An 18,614-nucleotide genomic window follows, 5' to 3' on the forward strand; every position below is an offset into this window, starting at 1 on the left:
AAATATATAAAATTATGGAAATGGAATGGAATGGAAAGGAAGTGTTATTGTTTGTACTTTAAAATTTCTTATGTAAATTCTATGTATTCCTTTTTTATTATGCTCCAAGCTAATACGCAGTTCTTGTTATTGCTATCTTTATCTTCATATAATTTTATATTTTTTATATTCCAATATTCTTTTTAGCCTGTAAGGGTGACTCTGACTTGTTTCAGTCTTCAATAACAAAGTATTAATTCTTAATGTATAGGGATGCTCTGGATTTATGAACTTATTCCCACTTCTAAAATGTGTTTTTCCAGAAAAGAGTCAGTATATTTTGTTTTGATAAATAATACTCATACATTTTCTCTAAGTCTACAAGTCATGCATATTATAAGACCATTTAATAATGTCAACATTTAAAGAATTCCTTAGTGACCTTTAATTACTTGATACAGCATCTACTTTATGAGTTTGATCATGGTAAGTTTATCAAATTAAAAATATCTTCACATCGAGAAGGATATGACACATTTGGCACACGGTACTTTCTGTGATTTTTTCCCTTGGATATTTTACTTAGCTAGATGAAAGCGTCTCTGTTATAGAAGAAATTGTGAAGTTATTTGATGCTTGTATCTCCAATGATAGAGCAACAGATGACAAAATTCCTGGGCCCCAGATAATTTTTTGTGTCTTCTAGGCCACATCAATTTTTCCTTAATTAAACACTCAGTGGGAGGCTCGCAGTTTCTCTGGTTTATGCAAATTCTGAATTAAAAAATTACCTGCCATTCTTAGGTGAAATAGAATTTAGTAGGTTTGTGAAGTAGTTATCTTAATTAAAAGGAAAAAAAATACTGTATGGAAACTTGGTTATTTTCCATATGAACTTCATACAATTTTAAATTTAAGAGAAGGAAAAGCACAGTTGCCCTTACTTTAGTATGGAGGAAAATAATTAAACACACTCTAATAAAAATAGCAAAAGCTATGAGGGATGGGGAAAAGAAACTGGAAAAGGCAGAATAGGAAACACGTTTCAAAATGTTAGGTTGCAGAGAGTCAAGAAAAACCAAGCAAGCAACTTTCTGCAACAAGCCTTGTGTTCAGTGCTAAACGCTTCTTACCTCTTCACCACCTCCTGGCTTCATTAATAGCACCAGCTGTCAACGAGAGACAAACACCCCAGAAAAGGCCTTGCCCTTCTGAATGACTGAGACTTACTTGCTCATGTTTTTCCCCAGGATGCTCCACCGTCTTTATTATCAAGGTCCCAGAATGTTTCAAAGCCCATGATGTACCCCAAAAATAGGATATTTTGTGTGAATTGGTGAATGGTATAAGGAATACAGCTGACTTCTAAAATGGTGTTCTAAGCCACTGTTCTGTTCAGTAGAGGACTACCCATGAGCACACCACCACAGGCTCTTGTTCATGGTTTCCTGCCCTAATGCTGAAAGTGAATATCCCCCCAGGTTGTGAGAGCAGGCAAAACAGCCTCACTGGGCTCTATGCTCTCCTTACTCACTGCTTTCAATTGCCTTCCCACAGTCTAAATAATTTGGTTTAGGCTTATGAAGTAGTGTAAATTAATTTCCAGACTGACTTTATTTCACTACTTAGTGCTAAACAGCTGGGAAAAGAATTGGTTTTTTACTGAAGCATTCCTCATTTTCTCATTGTCTTCAGTAAAATGAAAGAGCAGAAAAGTGGACATGATTATCAATTATGATTATCACTTATTTACATCTGCTTGAATTTCTAAATTCTTGATGTCTACTTGTTTTACTGAATATGAGAAAAACCTTTTCATTAAGAACCCACAAGTTTTTGATTATTTTAGTACGTCTTGCTGTATTGATGCAGTCTCTAAGAACATGGTGGTTGTCACATATTACCTGCTAGAAGGCTGTGCTACCTACTGCTACAAGTAATAAAATATTCTCTAAGTTCTAAGCAGATTAATCTCTAGGTATCCCTTGCATAAAGATTCAAAATATGGAAAAGCTTATTTAAATGAGTGCAACACTTTCTGCTCATATATTTACTCCTGGGATGCATATGGCAGCTATGTGTGCATTCCAGTGTTGCATAAACATTTACCTGTTCCAGCCCTTTCAACATGAGCAAGTGTAACTTCCTTCCATTCTGCATTTATTTGCAATTCTTTTATTGTTAGAGTAAGTAAAGGCCAAACTGGATGCTGTCTAGGCCATGCAGGTCTATTAGAATCAGTTCTTTTGTTCTCAAAACCAGCTCCAGCTGACATGTATGGGGCATGTCTGCTTACGAGTGAACAAGAACTGTTCTCCCTAGGTCACAGGGAGCACAACCCAGTCTGTAAGTGGAAGAAACCCAGCATGTGCCTGTGCAGTTTTTAGTTTAGAAATGTGCAGTAGGCATCACCTTCCTCATCGTGAAGGAAATTTCAGCAGGCATTACCTTCCTCATTGTGAAGGAAATTTCAGATGTAATTTACACAAATGACTGCTGAATAGGTCTCAAGATTCTTTTAGGCAGATACAATTGCTTGTATTCATGCAGAAAGCCCCTGTTCTCTGTCATGCCCTTGGTTTTAATCTCCATAACATCCTAGCTGGGAGAAATTCTGTCTGTAACTAGCAAAGCATAAAGACAACTTCATTTACAGTAACTAGGCCCTATCCACCAGTTTATGAACACACCCAAAAGACAACCCCTTTCCTCTGGAGGCCAAGGGAAGGACACAGTCTTCCCTGAGACATGGTGTTGTCAGCTATTTCAAAGTTGTTTCAGGAGACATGAGTTAGGGAAGAGTTTAGTCATTCTTCTTATAAATGTAGACAGCGTGAAAAGGTTCTCATTAGGAGGGTTAAATTTCTTACTCTACTAAGACATTCTGGGAAATGTGTTGCTACCTTTCTATGCCCACTCCCAGCAAATATTTTGAATGTAGGGAGTTTGAGCTCTTATGTGGGTCAACACAATGTAACTTTTCACTTTCCAGTTTATAGAGATAATGTCATCTCATAAATAGAAGTTCTTAGACCCAACAGTCACTTGGTAGTTTCCACTAATGTTTTCTACCCAGTGTATCAGCTTGGTTTACTGATAGCTTTTATATCACATGAGGGCAGTTACTTGAAAAGCTTAGAAACAGATTTTGAATTTAACACTTGTGGGCAAGGTGTAAAGGCTGACAGACAGCTCAGCATGGGCCAAGACACAAGCAGAAATTCTTGCACAATGTGTTGCCATGAAAAGAAAGGAGACAATAAATTTGCATCACAGCATGGGAAGAGGCAATGACCAAAATTGCTTGGCATCTCTGAAGAGGGAGAAGAAAATATTGCAATTGAGCACTTTGAACACAGAAAAATAATGTTTGAGGACACAGGCAGAGAGATAAAATGCCAACAGAGGGAAGGAATAGTGTGCTTAAGTGTTGCTGGGATTTTTTTTTTTTTCTTTAAGGGAATTGCATTTACTGTAAGGAGAGCAAAGTGGCAGGAAAGAATAAGGGAGTGATTGAGAAGGGAGGAAGAAAAAGATGGAGGGACAAAGTGTGAAAAGGATGTTACATAAATGTAGCATTGTTAAGTTATTAGAGTGAATGCCTTATTGACTGGAGAATGTTAGCAGAAGTTTAAATAACTTAATTGGTCTTTTAATCATTGTCCAGGTTGCTTTCTCTTGGGGGTACATAACATTGTTTCTTGATTTTTGCAGCAAATATTCTACAGGTAGAATGTGAGGCATTAGTATTTTCTATGGTAATATGTGACTATACTTCATAATTTCCTGATACAAAATCATTGTATCTGTAATAAAACTTATGGAACAGATGCACTATGTACTTTTAGGAGGAAAAAACCCAAACACTAAAACCACACCAAACCAAAACCAAAACTACACCTTTATCCTTATCTGATTAAAAACCTAAACTGAAACTCCGATAACCAAGCAGTCATCACTGTTCAAAAGAATTTCCTGAAACAGATGTATTTGCACCTGATATGACTGCTGTAGCAAGGGAAGGTTAATACGCCTGTCACCTCAAAAGGAATGGTGGGTGCAGTCATTAACAGGTGCCTCCTTCCTGGTAGTATCAGTGTCTCATACACCTTTCTGAACATCAGATCCATTCCCAGCTTTTTATCTGTTCTTTTTATCCCTCAGCCTCCACAACTCCCTTCTGATCAGGTTAACTTGTTTTCATTTGTGACAGTCATTCATCAGTTTATTCTGAGTACTTCTATGGCCAAAACAGAAATCCATTAAATCTGTGTAGCAGTTTAAGCTCAACCAATAATTACTCATTAATCTTTCTGGAAATACAATTTTTCTTCAGCCCATTGCCAAGGCACAAGATTGAGGAAAGTAAGCGAGTATTTAATCAGTTTTTAAAAGTTTGTTAATGGCAAATTCTGGCTGACAGATTAAAAAATTAGGTCCACTGCACTGGGGTGCATTCAGTTTTTAAAAAATGATTAGCTGTATGCCAAGCTGTCAAAGAAATTTTGCATGAAAAAGAGGAGTTGTTAACATTATTATGTCTCTGCCCAATGACTTTATAATGTCCATTTTAAATAGACATGGGGGAAAACAGGTCCAGCACCATACAGTAATTTTCAAAAAATGGAGTTTTGTAACTCTCTAAAGAGACGCCTGAAACACCTTTTATGCTCATTCCCCAATATTTCTCCCATAGGTTTGACTTTAAATACCCTCCCCTGATTTTTTCTCCCATAGGTTTGTGTTTAAAACCATTTCCATCTTTCCCTCTAAAATTTTAGTTACATCTGCTAGCTGATTGAATTGAACACAGATTTTGGCTTTTCTGTCCTGAAGAACGTCTCCTTGTTCTTGCTCTCCCATCAAACCATGGCTGCATCCTGAGACACGCAGTTTTCCAGCGCAGTTGGATTTGCTGACACAGTAGGTCATGGCCTTGGTTGGTTTAGAAGTCCCACACTTGCTAAATAATACAACCTATTTTATGGCTACTTGCTTAATACCCAGTTTCTGTGGAGTTGGTAAAGTGTCTGACAAAAGCTCAAATTTATTGCACTGCTTCTCTCTGTTGAACTTCTCCTGCTTCCTCATGCTGCTGTCAGTGTATCTTCCATTCTGATCGATTTTCTTAATTCAAAAATTGATGCAAAAAAGTCTTTTTTAATGAAAAGCTTGTTTGTCAATATTCTCCACTCCCTTTATGGATTTCAGTTGTGTTGTTACTTTTATTTCCAGCCCCATATCTGTTTATATTCTGGTTTGCATGAAAACCCAAATCTTTGTTCTCCAAATGTGTAGTTTCATTTTAAAGATCTTTTTGAGAGCAGAAAGCAGCCTCATGCTACCTGAGCCATACTGTATTTTTATATACAGAAAGAGAAGAACAACAACCTGTTGTGAGCAGCAAGTCTTTATTTCTGGTCAGAGATGAATTCCCAGATAAAAGGATATATTTCTTCTTTGCCTTGTGACACAAAGTCAGACTTTAAAAGCATTCTACTTGTTCAAAGTGACTTGGAGGCTGAAGAAGTGACACTGTGTAAGACTGTATGTGACACACACCTCTGCTGTGCACTTGTTCTGTGCAAAGTATTGAGTCTTGAACTCTTTTTAGTTTGACAGAAAACCCATCATAATGTTTGACTATTACAAAGCTTCAGCATCACAGATGTTGAACTTTTCCTGACACTTGTATACATCATACAAGATGAAGCATGTGAAGCTGCGTTACAGACATTGTTTTGTGTTGTGCTGATGGGTTGTTTCTGCCACTGATCACCACACTAGAAATGGAGTACATGGCTGTAATAACACATTTTCACATCCCATTAGTTAGTTCCAATATTGATTAATCTTTTCCAATGCACCCTTAGACTTTCTTTGAAGCTAAATGCAGCAACTTTTGAGGATTCCTCTATTCAAATAATATTTACTAACTAAAAAAGATTCTGTCATTCAAGTGAAAATAGCCCACATTACCCAGTCCTCCAAGATTTTATACAGATGAGCACATCCTCTCATTAATTTGGTTTTCCAGGATTCTGTATTGTTGAAGTGAAGTTTAGTAAGAATGCACATGTACTGGGAGCACCTTCCCTCCCTACATCTTGAAGGATACGAACTCGAACTCTGAACTGGCATCAAATTTGTAAGATCAAATTTTGTTCAGGAAATATTTACTAACAACTTGATGCGAGGGAAGTGAATTGGTAATCCAAGATGGGTGACAAGTAGTGTTCCTCGGTGATTGGTATCGGACTGGTGATGTTCAGCATCTTTCCTGGCAACATGGACACCGGGACAGAGGGACAGAGTTCACCCTTAGCAGGTCTGCTGATGACACCAAGCTGAGTGACGTGATCGACACAACAGAAGGAAGGGATACCATCCAGCAGGACCTGCACAAACTTGAGAGGTGGACCTTTGCAAACTTCATGAAGTTCAGCAAGGCCAAGTGCAAGGTGCTGCACCTGGGTCAGGGCAATCCCAGGCACAAATAGAGGCTGTGTGGAGAATGGATTGAGAGTAGCCCTGTGGAGAAGGACTTGGGCGTATTGCTGGACAAAAAGCTTGATGTGAGTTGACAATATGCACTTGTAGCCCAGAAGGCCAAGTGTATCCTGAGATGCATCAAAGAAAACACGACCAGCAGATCAATGGAGGTGATTCAGGCTGTCTGGTCTGCTCTTGTGACATCCCACCTGGAGTGTTGCATCCAGCTGTGAAGTCTCAAACAGAAGGAAGACATGGACCTGTTGGATTGAGTGAAGAGGGAGGCCCCAAAGATGCTCAGAGGGCTGAAGCACCTCTCCTACAAAGACAGGCTGAGAGACTGGGGCTGTTCAGCTTCTCTGGAGATGAGAAGGCCTCAGGAAGACGTTACAGCACCTTCTAGTGCCTAAAAGGGGCCTACAGGAAAGCAAGAGAGGGATTAGTTACAACGGCTTGTAGTGACAGGAGAAGAGAGTTAGCAAATAAGCATGATCTCTTCTTGCTTCCTGTTACTGAATTGGTTATTCCCCCAAACACGAAAACAGAGTAAGTCTTAAAGGCTCTGTGGCCTATATTATTATTTAAAAATAATTTTGCTATTCATTGGTGTTACAGGACATAAAGAGCAAAAGTTGGTGGAAATAAGTGCTATTTACTACTGTCTATTCAGACCCTGAAAAAGGCTTTCTTCATTTATCATGCTACAAGAAAATTCCCCGTTTGTTCAATTTGCATGAGCTTAGTATGTCATGGGAGAAAAACTGTAGGGATCTTCAGGGCCACCATGCCCAGGATCACACAAACCCCTTACTTGTCCTTGGAGTGGTCATCCCCACAGGCTTATCAAATCGAGAGAAACATGAGTAAAATATAGTACGAGATTCTGACAGAGGCATGAGCTTCTGAAAAACATCTGAAGTTTTGCAGTATTTCCAGGACTATTTCACGGTAACTTACTGTCGCAGACCAGAAAATGTAAGTAGAGAAAAAGGAAAAATTCTGGAGTAATCTCTGTCTGCATATGCATAGATTGCCAAGCAGAAAATAGCAAAGTGTCCCTTAGAAAGGGTTTAGGAGGGAAAAAACCCTACCACAACTCAGTACAGAAACTACCTCAGTAAATATCTTTATTTACTTTATTTCACCTAAATGAAATAGTTTTATTTCTAGCTGGTACAGCAGTTTATCTTGTGTATGAGTGTTGGCTCACTATACTCATTAAGGATAGCACAAACTAACCCTTAACTCTGGCCTTCATACAACTGCCTTGAAATGTTTACAGATGTATCTTTTCTGAAAACATATATTTCAGGATTGATGTTTTTCATTCAAATTACAATGAATCCACCTAGGCACTACACTCTTGATGTTTGGAGGTGTTTTAAGTGATTCTTGGTGAGCCAACATGAAAGGCAGGGGAAAGTGCATTTGTGTAGATTAAAGTGAGGTGTGGATGTTAGCATAAGAACACTGAATTGTGGTTCAGAGATAACTGTTCATGTGTTGCATGAATGAAAAAAAAATCATACACCTGATCTCCTTTCCCAGAATTCCATCTAAAATGCAGTTTTCCTTTTATTCCAGTAGTTCAGAAATAAATTATAGGGTTTCTTTCTGTTTCTCTCTGTTCAAACTCTCAAAGTTTGCACAGCTTCAGCATACAATGAATGAAATATCAACAGAGCACTTAAGGAGTTGATCAATTCTAAGTGTGTAGGAATTTCTGTGATTCAGAAAAAGTAGGTATTCAACCCCTATATAGGAACCATATGTGGGTTTGAACTGGGAATAGCTTTCCTCCACTTTCATCAATCAGTTTTATGAGATAGGATCCCTTTATATGAAGACAGCAATCTGCACAAATGTCAAATGATTGAACAACTCTTTCATAAACATGTGGCAATCCATTTTAATACCAACCATTGATTTTGGCAATGAGAGTGAAATCCCTTTGAATTGTATTGATAGGTTAAATTTCTCTATTAAATACACTGCAAAATGGCCTGTGTGTTGTGCACTGCTGCAATAGATGCAATAACTTTATAGTACCTGTATTCTTATTTTTTAACAGAGCTGTCCTGAGGTGGTGATGTGTATTAACTCATTGAAATAAAACAGGATGGCTGTTCACAATATTTTAATAAAAGAGAACATGGTCAGGCTGCTATGTAATTAACTATGCCTTTGAGATATTCTTGCATGTGGATTAGATTTTTTTCCTATTAAATTGCCATTTATTTGTGACCTTTAATGTGTCATAAACGGTCTCCTTTCTACATCCTAAGCAGTGCTGGAGAACAACAATAAACTGTTGTATTGCTCTCCTTAAATGACACTTACAGCTTGGCAGAGTTACAAGGAAGCTAGTAAGTTTGCCATTCAAGAGCTAAAATAAAGAACATATCCGTTGCTCCCAGCAACATTTTACTTCCTCGAAATTTTAGAAAGACGATTAATGTTGGATTTTCCCCTTCCAAAAGTTTCTGGGATAAGTAGCAGATTGTGTCTATTATTGTTATTGTTATTATTATTATTATTATTGTAGTTGTTATTAGTATTATTATTTCATTGGCCTCAGCAAGTGTTTAAAAGCAGTTTCTAACGCTAAATCTCTAAACCTGCTTTGGTGCTATCTTTTTCTTCCCTCCCTTTTGGGAGGAAGCTGAGGGCAACCCCTGCACCTGTGTCTGCCCCAGGCAGTGCACATAATCCCAGGCAAGATTGGTAGAAGCCAAGTCAGCTGCTTTTTTTTCCCTTCAGACCCTGGAATGCTGCATTTCCTTCCTCAACGTGTATGCTGTGTCCTGTCGAATCAAGCAAAAGTGACCTCAGCTTCATTATGGCATTTTGAGAGAAGGCTATTGAAGTGTGCAGTGAAAATTAATGATTCCCAATCAGAAGTGGTAAATATTAATGATAGCATACGTGGTCCCTAAGTCCCTATGGTACATTGAGTACCGTGGTCATTGTGGTTCAGAGAAAGGGGTGGCTCTATGTAAGCAGAAAGGCACTGGGTTTTTCTAAGATTTATATTGAATATGGAATTTTAATACTAGGCTAAAATGCAAGCCTCTAGTCCAGCCCTGAAGCCTTTAACCTAAACATTGGCAGCAAATAGCAAAGGCTGTGTGCAAGTAATTCTTTTAAAATTAAAATGGGTATAAAAAATTACATTAAAAACCTCGGGAAGGGCTCATTTTGGAGTCTAAGATGATGGTTTATTCACATGAGGTATTTGAGTATGAAGCTTAACATTTATGTGAAAGGGAAGGCTATTTTGCCTGACAGGATCTTGGTATACAAAATAATGGAACAGTTGTTTTCCACCAGTATTCAGATCAGAGAGGTGTTGACCAATGCGAATGCGTGTACTGAATAAGCCAATTTAGCAAGAAATTTTCAGGAGCAAGTTAAATCTTTTTGACTTCAGCAGAATAATTGAACCACTAACGTTTGCACCATGCCAAAAAAACATCACCAGTCTTTTATGGCCGTAATTAGACCTGTGGAGGTCTTGCCCGAGGTTGTAGAAATTTGTCATGAATGTTGATTGAGCTTCATTTCCACCTTTGGCATCCTGATCCTTGATCCAAGAGCTCTCAGACTTCAGGGTGCACACAAAGTCTTGTGGCATTCAGCAGCAGGAATGATGTACATATATTGGCTCCTAGCAACGTGCTTTGGAGCCTCAGAGTTGTCCCCAGTGGAAGTTGGGCCAGGTACTTTTCCCTTAGCTTGTGACCTTGCCACCTGTTGCTTTGCGCATGTGTAAAAATTTGAGTGTAAGTAAGTTTCATTTTTTAGATGACTGTGAACTTTAAAGTTTGAGAGCTTCAGGTCATACAGTCTGCAAAGCAGAAGTTTAAAAGAAAAGCTAAAAAAAGAATGTATGTCCCAAGAATGTAGTGTTTTGTATTGTAAGAGACTGATGAGACCTGTAAGACTCTGATTTGGAGTTAAATTCATTCAGTGTGAAGTTATGCTATGCATAGAATCATAGAATATCTGAGCTGCATAGGACCTACAAGGAACATCGACCCCTGGCCCTGCACAGGACAGCCCCAAGACATCACACCATGTGCCTGAGAGCGTTGTCCAAACGCTTCTTGAACTCTGCCAGGCTTGGTGCTGTGAACACTTTCCCTGGGGAGCCTGTGCCAGTGCCCAGCAACCCTCTGGGTGAGAAACCTTATTCTAATATCCAGCCTAAACCGCTGACACGGTTTCATGCCATTCCCTCAGGTCCTGTCACTGGTCACCACAGAGAAGAGATCAGTGTCTGCCTCTCCTCTTCCCCTCGCAAGGAAATTGTAACTGCAACGAGATCTCCTCAATCTCCTCCAGGCTGAACAGTCCAAGTGACCTCATACACTCCTCATGCAGCTTCCCCACAAGGTCCTTCACCACCCTCGTGGCTCTCCTTTGGATGCTCCCTAAGAGCTCAATGTCTGTTTTATATAGTGGCACCCAAACCTGTCCCCAGCACTGGAGGTGAGGCTGCCCCAGCTCAGAGCAGAGGGGACAATCCCCTCCCTTGCCCGGCTGGCCATGCTGGGCCTGATGCCCCCCAGGACAGGGTTGGCTCTCCTGGCTGCCAGGGCACTGCTGGCTCAGATTCAACTTGCCACTCACCAGGACCCCCAGGGCCCTTTCCGTGGCGCAGATTTCCAGCCTCTGGTCCCCCGTCTGTCCATACACCCAGAGTTGCCTCGTCCCAGCTGCAGATTCCGGCACTTGCCCGTGTTAAACTTAGCAGGGTTGGTGATTGCCCAGCCCTCCAATTTGTTCAGCAGTAGCTTATCGACTTCCCTCAATTAGGAAACCTCAACGACTACACTTACGTGCGAAGATTGATCTGCACCCTGGTGGGGGGGAAAAAAAAATAAAAAAAAATTGCCGAATACGTGTGTCTGGGCCAGTGGCAGGGCCGGGGGCTGCAGCCTGCCTGCCCCGTGTGGCCCGGGGCCGCTGTCGCGGCCGTGCGGCGGGGGGCGGCGCGGGCGGTGAGGGGCTGGTGCCGCGGTTGCCATGGAGCCCTTTGTGGCCGCGGAGCGCCGCCCCCGCGCTGCCCCCGGCCCCGCCCGCCCCGGCGCTGTCGGCCCGCCGCTGGAGCGGGCCGCCGCTGCTCCCGAGTCTCTTTCTGCAAGTGTTAAAAGGAGAGAAAAAAAAAAAAAAAAAAAAAAAAAAAAAAAAAAAAAAAAAAAAAAAAGAAAAAAAAAAAAAAAGGAAGAAAGAGAAGAGTAGAGCTGCTGCTTGGGCCGCCGCTCCGGAGAGGAGGGAAAGTCGGCTCGGCGGTGAGGAGGCTTCCCAGGGCGCAGCTGAACTGATTCAGGAGATTAACTTACAAGTGCGCGACAAAAGGTAAAGCCTTAAAGATGGATCGCTTGTGTGAGATGGAGTGGGAGCTTGTGGAGTGGGAGCTTTCCTGGAAAGGTTTATGGCTTGTCTTAAAACGTCACTTTTGAATGTCTTACGGTTTTTTTTCGACTTCAAAATGCTCTTACCCAAGAGCAAGCAGGTAGTATTATTGGCCACATTTTAGAGTTTTTAGAGTTCACAGTAAAGGCAAGAAAGTTAGTGTTGCTCTTCAGTATCTTGTTTCCCCCAAATGCCTCGTGTTCTTTCTCAGCAGCAGTTGATTTGACCGCGGTTGTTTCTTGGTGCGACCCGTCTAAAGCAAAGCTTTAAGTAATTCCTCTGAATTAAAATAATTCAACCAGCCCAGTTTCCTTCTCCAAAAAATCTATTTCTGTAGATGCATGCTTTCGAGTTTGCAGACCTGTTGCTTTGTACTCTCGCCCTAGAAAATGTTCTCAGTAAAATACCGTATACTCAACTGTAGTGATATCTCTCTTTTCAAATTAAATAGGTAAGAACGGCATTTGCCTTTTTTATAATTATATTTAGCCTTTCACTTTCAGACTTAGTGAGCTTTTAAGGTGTATATATATATTTTTAGATGCGTCAACTAATTTGAAATTCATTACAAATAGTAAAAATAATGCATAGTTACGACCTGCTAGTTTCATCTGGTGCTGCCCAAGTCCCAGGGAAATGTGACTGACTGTTCAAGGGATTAAATAAATGAATTTCATGTGGAAGTCAGTTGTGTGGAAAAAGTCCCGACAGCCTTCTTTGACACAGATCTGTGTACTTGTTAAGGTAACAGTTAAGGTAATAGTTTGATCTTTTGGCTGAATAAGTGAAATAGCTAAAGTGTAAAAACAAACCACCCTTCCTTATGTCTAGTGCTTTCTACCAGCAATAAAAAAAGACTTTGTCAAGCAGTATTGTTTTTATGTATTTTTCCTGACTCAAAACACTGCAGAAATGTCTTAATGTGGAGTAATACTGTTTACTAGGTGACTGCATTTTTGAGATTAAAAGCAGTAAACATGTATCCTCCCAAAGTCCATAAGGACTGAAATGCATGATTTTGAGGGATTTTTTTTTCTGATAGTTTTTATCAGTTAAAGTAGGAAACAAAAGGTTTTCTCGCCCAAAATTGTATAACTACTCAATGTTAAGCTAAGTGCCGGAGTGTTTTGTGGTTTGTTTTTTTTTTGTTTGTTTGTTTTGTTTTTCCCTTTTTTTTCTTCTGGTAGTCTAGAGTATTCATCTTTAAAAAATATTTTTCTCCAGATGTACCCATCTTTATTAGACCAATAGAACCACTGTAATTACTTCAAGATCAAATTTTATTTCAAAAAAAGTTCAGTAAAACAAATTTAACATTTGAGTAGTGCTCAGTAGTTTAAGTGCTGTGTGCAATTGAACCAAGCTTTTTCCCGTTTGATCCAACTAGTCATTTAACTAGTTTGTACCACTGGACTGATTTTAGTAAGACTGCTTAACTTGTTCTGTGGTATTTTTCAGTTGTTTGTGGTGTCTTAAAGCGTACTTACTTACTGTGGATTCTTTCAGTACCTTTCTAATTGCAGACAGTTTAGTTTTAGTGGCTTCTGAAGTCGTGTGCAGAAGCTGGGTACCTTCTTCCTCTTCCTCCTGAGATGTGCTGCATAAAGGCCCCAGTTGGTCCCAACCGTGGGAAGAACATTAAAGTGGCTTAGAAACACTCATGAAGTGCTCATGAAGCCTGTGATGTCAGAGCAGTATGTGAAGTTGCTACAGCAGTTAATTCCAGTCTCCTTTTCTGAAGTCCTCTGAGTCAGGTGTAGAAATAAAAATTCAGTGAAGTTCCTAATAGAGTGTGCTCTCAGTGGAACCTCCTGCGGTTGATAAATATTTCAAGAAGCTGAAAGTTAGTGATACATTTTAAATGCACTGCTAAGCTGAGATACTTCATGGTCCTTTGCATACACATTTGCATTATTCATTTGTGCTGTGCAGGTAGATAATGGGCCAAATCTATCTTTGGTATTACTCCACTGATTTCTGAGTAACTGAGCTAATTCAGCCATATGTGAACATCTTGCTTTTTGGATGTCCAAGGCAAAGTCGGAATTACTTTGGTGGTTTTATTATACAGGTAAGAGTTGTTTGTATACTAAGTATTAATGTTCAGTAGCTTAAGCGTTTCTTCATTAAGGTAATTGTAAGCAGAAGGTACAAATTAAATTTTCTTATTTTTTTTCTGAAAAAAACCCCTGTGGTTAATGTTTTAATTGCTGAAGTGACTGAGAGATGTGATAAGCCAACTTTCTGTCATTGGTAAAAATTCATCCTAATAAGCTACTAACTGAGAAGTTCTTGACATAGTTCTTTGTACCATGCTACACTCTGCATATTTTAAGCATCCATCCGTGCCTGGGTCCATGATACTGATGTGCTGCATTTGTGTGTATGCATGTATACAAACTAGACATATATTTCTATTTTAAATAACTGGGTACTTGCTTAACTTACAGTGAGGGGCAGAGGTAACAGAAAATAGAAAGCCTCGATCTATCAGCATGGACTAGATTTAAAATGCTGACTGAGCAGGTCATTCAGATGGCAGAGTGTGTAATGCATTTGATGGAAGCTACTATCCCTACATTGAAATTTGTATATGAAAGAGGTTATTGTTTGTGGGGAAGCTTTCTTTCTTTCTTTCTTTCTTTTAGTAGATAATGATGCTGTAGAAATTTTAATGTCAAATTTAACTGTTTAATTTTAAGATCCAGAGAGATCCTTTCAGAAGACCCTTAGCATGGAGTTCACACTATTATGAATACTTTCTGCCAGAGATCAAGGCCTGTGTATGGCATCCTCAGAATGCTCATTCCAGTAATTGGCTTTTGAAAAAGCTAACCTGAAAATTAAAGCAGGAGCTTTGTCCTCCCAGCTGTTAACACATGAAAAACATCTCTGTCACTGTTGAGTGCTACAAAAAATGTGCAGCTTTAAGGATCTGGAAGAAAAAGTAGGTGGAAACACAACTGCATGTCAGTCAATTGAAATAAGTCTCTACTTAATACACCCTGTGTCTAACATTTTCTAATGACAATGTGCACAGTCAAGTTATTCAGCTGAAAGTCCTTCCTTTCATCACAGCAGAGTGGAGCAAATCAGAACTTAGGAGTCAATAAGAAAAACATTTATATGTTTAGGATGTTGTAAGGAATTATCACCATTGTCTAATCAATTAAGTAGTTAAGACCAGATCTAAATCTTTGATTCTCAGATCAGTGGGATCTGAGAATCTTTGATTCTCGTCAGTGGGATGAAGTATGTTGCAGCTTCAGCAGTTGTCAGAGAAGCTAAGACTTGGGACACCTCTCTCTTCTGTGGCAAGGAATTCTGTAAAAGTCTATTGAAATAGACTGCAATAAGCATTTATTGACAGTTTCTTCTAAAACTATAGGCAGAGGAATGTTATCTTTTTTAATTGTTGAGCAATTACATTCTATTGTTTGGTGATCAGCAAGCACTCAGATGTCATCACGCTTTTGGGTTTTTTTTTAGTTCTAGCATTGGTTTTCCTGGTAATGATGAATACTGGGGTTTTTTTGTTGGGTTTTTTTTAAGAAAATTTGAGTTCTTTTAAATAGTATTACCACTGAGCAGGTGTGCACCATGTATTTAAGATAATTTGATTGTGTAAATAAATAATACAGATTATTGCCATTCTCTTAGCTTTGTATAATTGTTGTGTAACATGTGGAGTGGTACCAAGCAATCAATTTGGAAACTGAGGGCAGAAGATGCCTTTGCTTTTTAGTATGTCCAGGCTCTCGTTCTGCCACATGCTCAGGGCTGTTTCACCTGAAGCAGGTACCCATTGCTTGTGATGTTTGCAAGCACAGTGCCCCAAAAATGATGTTGGTTGCCATGGTGGGAAAAGGGCAGACTGCTTGTTCAGCCTACTGGATGGCCCAGCAGACTATGAATAAATAACAGCATCTCTTCTACAGCCTAGGTTGTGCAGTTGCTCATTTCTATTTTGTGAACCCACTGCACAGCTGGAATTTGTAGTATATCTGAGGTTTAATGAGTTTGGGTTTGCTTTTCTGTGTTTCCAACTCTTTCAGCTTTTCTTAACTGACAGAATTCATGAATGTGCAAAAGACACTTACCAAAACCTGATACAAGTCTCTTGCACGGAGGATTAAAATGACTCCATCATCAATAATATTAAAGGGGTGGTGTTGACTAAAACTTACAAAACAATGTAGAAGTGAAGAGGTAATATTACACGCTTGTAGTTTTTTGCAGGTAATTTAATGGCAGTCATCAGATGGATCAGTATTTTATTGCTGAGCCCAGCCTTGTAACAGTGTGTCCCTTCTGGAGTGCAGCTACACCTTTCTATACCCCAGTCAGCCTCTCCAGTGGAGAAACTGCTTGAGAAGAATTCAGGCAGCAATCAAGCTCACACATTCACACATGTTACCGGCTGGCTCAGCAGAGAGGCAGAAGGCTTCCAGCCCCAAATCAATTTCCAGCAAGTGTTTATTCCATGTGCTAAAAGTGAATCCGGAGCCAGAGAGAGGGATCATATGGTTTTCCTCAGTTATATAGGGTCCGAGGTTCGTGGGTAGTACGAGGGCAGGATGGGGGCAAATGACCATAGAGAAGAGAGGATCAGGGCACCAGGCCCCATAGCCAATGGGGAAACAGGGTAAGGGCATACCACGGGAGGAGTGATGGACTTGGAAAACTCCAAGAGAAGATGGCACAATGTTTGAAAGGAGCCATGTGGAGAAGCCTTTGTTACACCTAGGGTATCTTTAATCTTCGCTTTTCCAGGGCAGCACAGCTGGAAATTCCTTTAATGGCACAAGGGACTCCACACAGCCTAGCATCAATCTTCTAATCATGTTTTTGTCTTTTAGTGTTGAAACCATTTGTTGTCATAAGATGGCCTTTAAGCAATGGAAAAGTCAGCTGTCACTGGAAACTAACTTAGAAAACTTAAAACATTCTTCTAATGCAAGAGGTGGTTAATTGAGAATAGATGAAGACAAAGAATTGAAAGAGAAGGATAGCAAAGATTTTAAACAAACAAAACCCTCCAAATCTCAATAAACAGTTTTGCAGTTTCGTTTTGTTTTTAAGGTTACAGTGCTACCTATCTGCTCTGCCCTGATTTCAAGTTAGGTTTCTTTTGGCTCCCCAGTTGACTCTCTCAATTGGCTTTTTATGTGATAAAAATTGAATAGTCAAATTTCAAATAGAGAGTCAAGCGTGCAAATGGTTCCATGACAGCTTTCTGTGAGGAGAGGGTTCTCATCTTTGTCCTTGGTCTGTGCTCCTTTTCTCCACCTCAGTCTGCACAGTGGCTCTGTTGTTTTTCATTGTCTGTCTTTCTGTGGTATTCAAAGCCATTACGTGTTCACAGCTCTATACTGCTGAGCTATGACTCTTTTTAAATAATTCCCACCTAATTGATACCCAGTCACATGGGTAAAGTCCTTCAAAAAAAGCTCCTGTCAGCCCAGTCCCGGCCATTAGCTGGGGAGGGAGATGCTCCTTGGCTCTCATGTGAAATTCTGAGCCATTAGGGAGGGAAGTTCATGGCTGCTGAGTCAGAAGAAATATTTTTAGTGATCTGCCTCTTGTACTTTTTTTTTTTCCTGATGAACTTGATGATATTCAGTCAAAGGCAGAAGTTCTCAGATGGTTTGAAATGAGGTGTCAGGATCTGCGAAATTAGTGGAACTTGGCTTATGTATCAGGAGGTGGGTCTGTGTTGGGTTGCCTTATGGTACCTTTGTAGCTGCGGAAGGCTTGCCTGAGCTGATAGGATCCATTTGTTCTGTTGTCACTTGCTGAAACTGTTATACCACTGCTTAAAGCAACTTCAGCCATAGTAAAGTACAGCACATCTTGGCATATCCTGTGGAGGAGGTGAAATGTCACCAGCTTTATCTGTGTAAACCATGCGCTCAGAAGGATGTAATTAAAAGAGGAAAGAAAATAGTAAATAAACTGCAAAAGCCCTTGAACTTTTCTAAATAATTTTACAGCATCCTCACTGTATTTGTTCCTCTCTGAACAGTCATAAGGGTAGACATTGCACTGGAAGGGTGTGTTTAACATTCATTAAGTTTCAAACACTGATGTATTTTGGGTTTAATTTTAACCAAGCCCACATGCCTAAAAAGTTGTTTCCAGTAAATGATTTCCTGGTGCTAGGATCTGATGAATAACTTGCATTCCCTAATCTATTAATTGAACAAACATATAGAAAATAATTTAGAGCAATTTTATTTTAATATAATTGTTCCTTTCTGAGATTAATACTCCATATGAGTATTGAGTAACCCCAGAATTAATGATATTTCATTCTTTATAATTCCCTTTCGGCCTCAGTTCACTGTAAAACTATATATACTCTGGTCCAGCACTAATTTGTGATTTTCATCACAGATAACAGAGACTGTGTATTCAGTACCAAAATATTAAATGTGTTGAAGTTGTAGTTACAGAGGTGGAGAATTTTCCTTCAGAGGTAGCATAATGGAATGTATAAATTTCTCAGTCATTTTTGTCATATGAGTTACTTGCATCAGCTTTTAAGGAGGTCATGTTATACCTCCGTTCTCCCATTACTGCTCTTGTGATGTGTTGGCAGTCCATGGTTTTGGTTTGATTTGGGTTTTTTGTTTGCTTGTTTGTTTTGGGGTTTGTTTTTTTGTTGTTGTTCTTCGGGTTTGTTTTGTTTGTTTTGTTGTGGGAGTTTTTTTGGGTTTTGTTTC

General features: G+C 39.6%; 1 protein-coding gene across 3 annotated transcripts in view; it reads left to right on the plus strand.

Annotated features, from left to right (window-relative positions):
* Window positions 1-18,614, plus strand: part of CTNND2 (catenin delta 2) — a 633,671-nt gene that overhangs the window by 203,997 nt on the left and 411,060 nt on the right. Inside the window, exon 1 of one of the 3 annotated variants that reach the window (XM_066326484.1) lies at window positions 11,699-11,832. The exons of the other annotated variants lie outside the window; for them this stretch is intronic. The gene's annotated coding sequence lies outside the window, so the exon portion shown is untranslated. Of the gene's footprint in view, window positions 1-11,698; window positions 11,833-18,614 lie in introns of those variants that run through there. 3 annotated transcript variants of the gene reach the window in all.

This window comes from Sylvia atricapilla, chromosome 1, assembly GCF_009819655.1.
Source record: "Sylvia atricapilla isolate bSylAtr1 chromosome 1, bSylAtr1.pri, whole genome shotgun sequence".
Classification (NCBI taxonomy): domain Eukaryota; kingdom Metazoa; phylum Chordata; class Aves; order Passeriformes; family Sylviidae; genus Sylvia; species Sylvia atricapilla.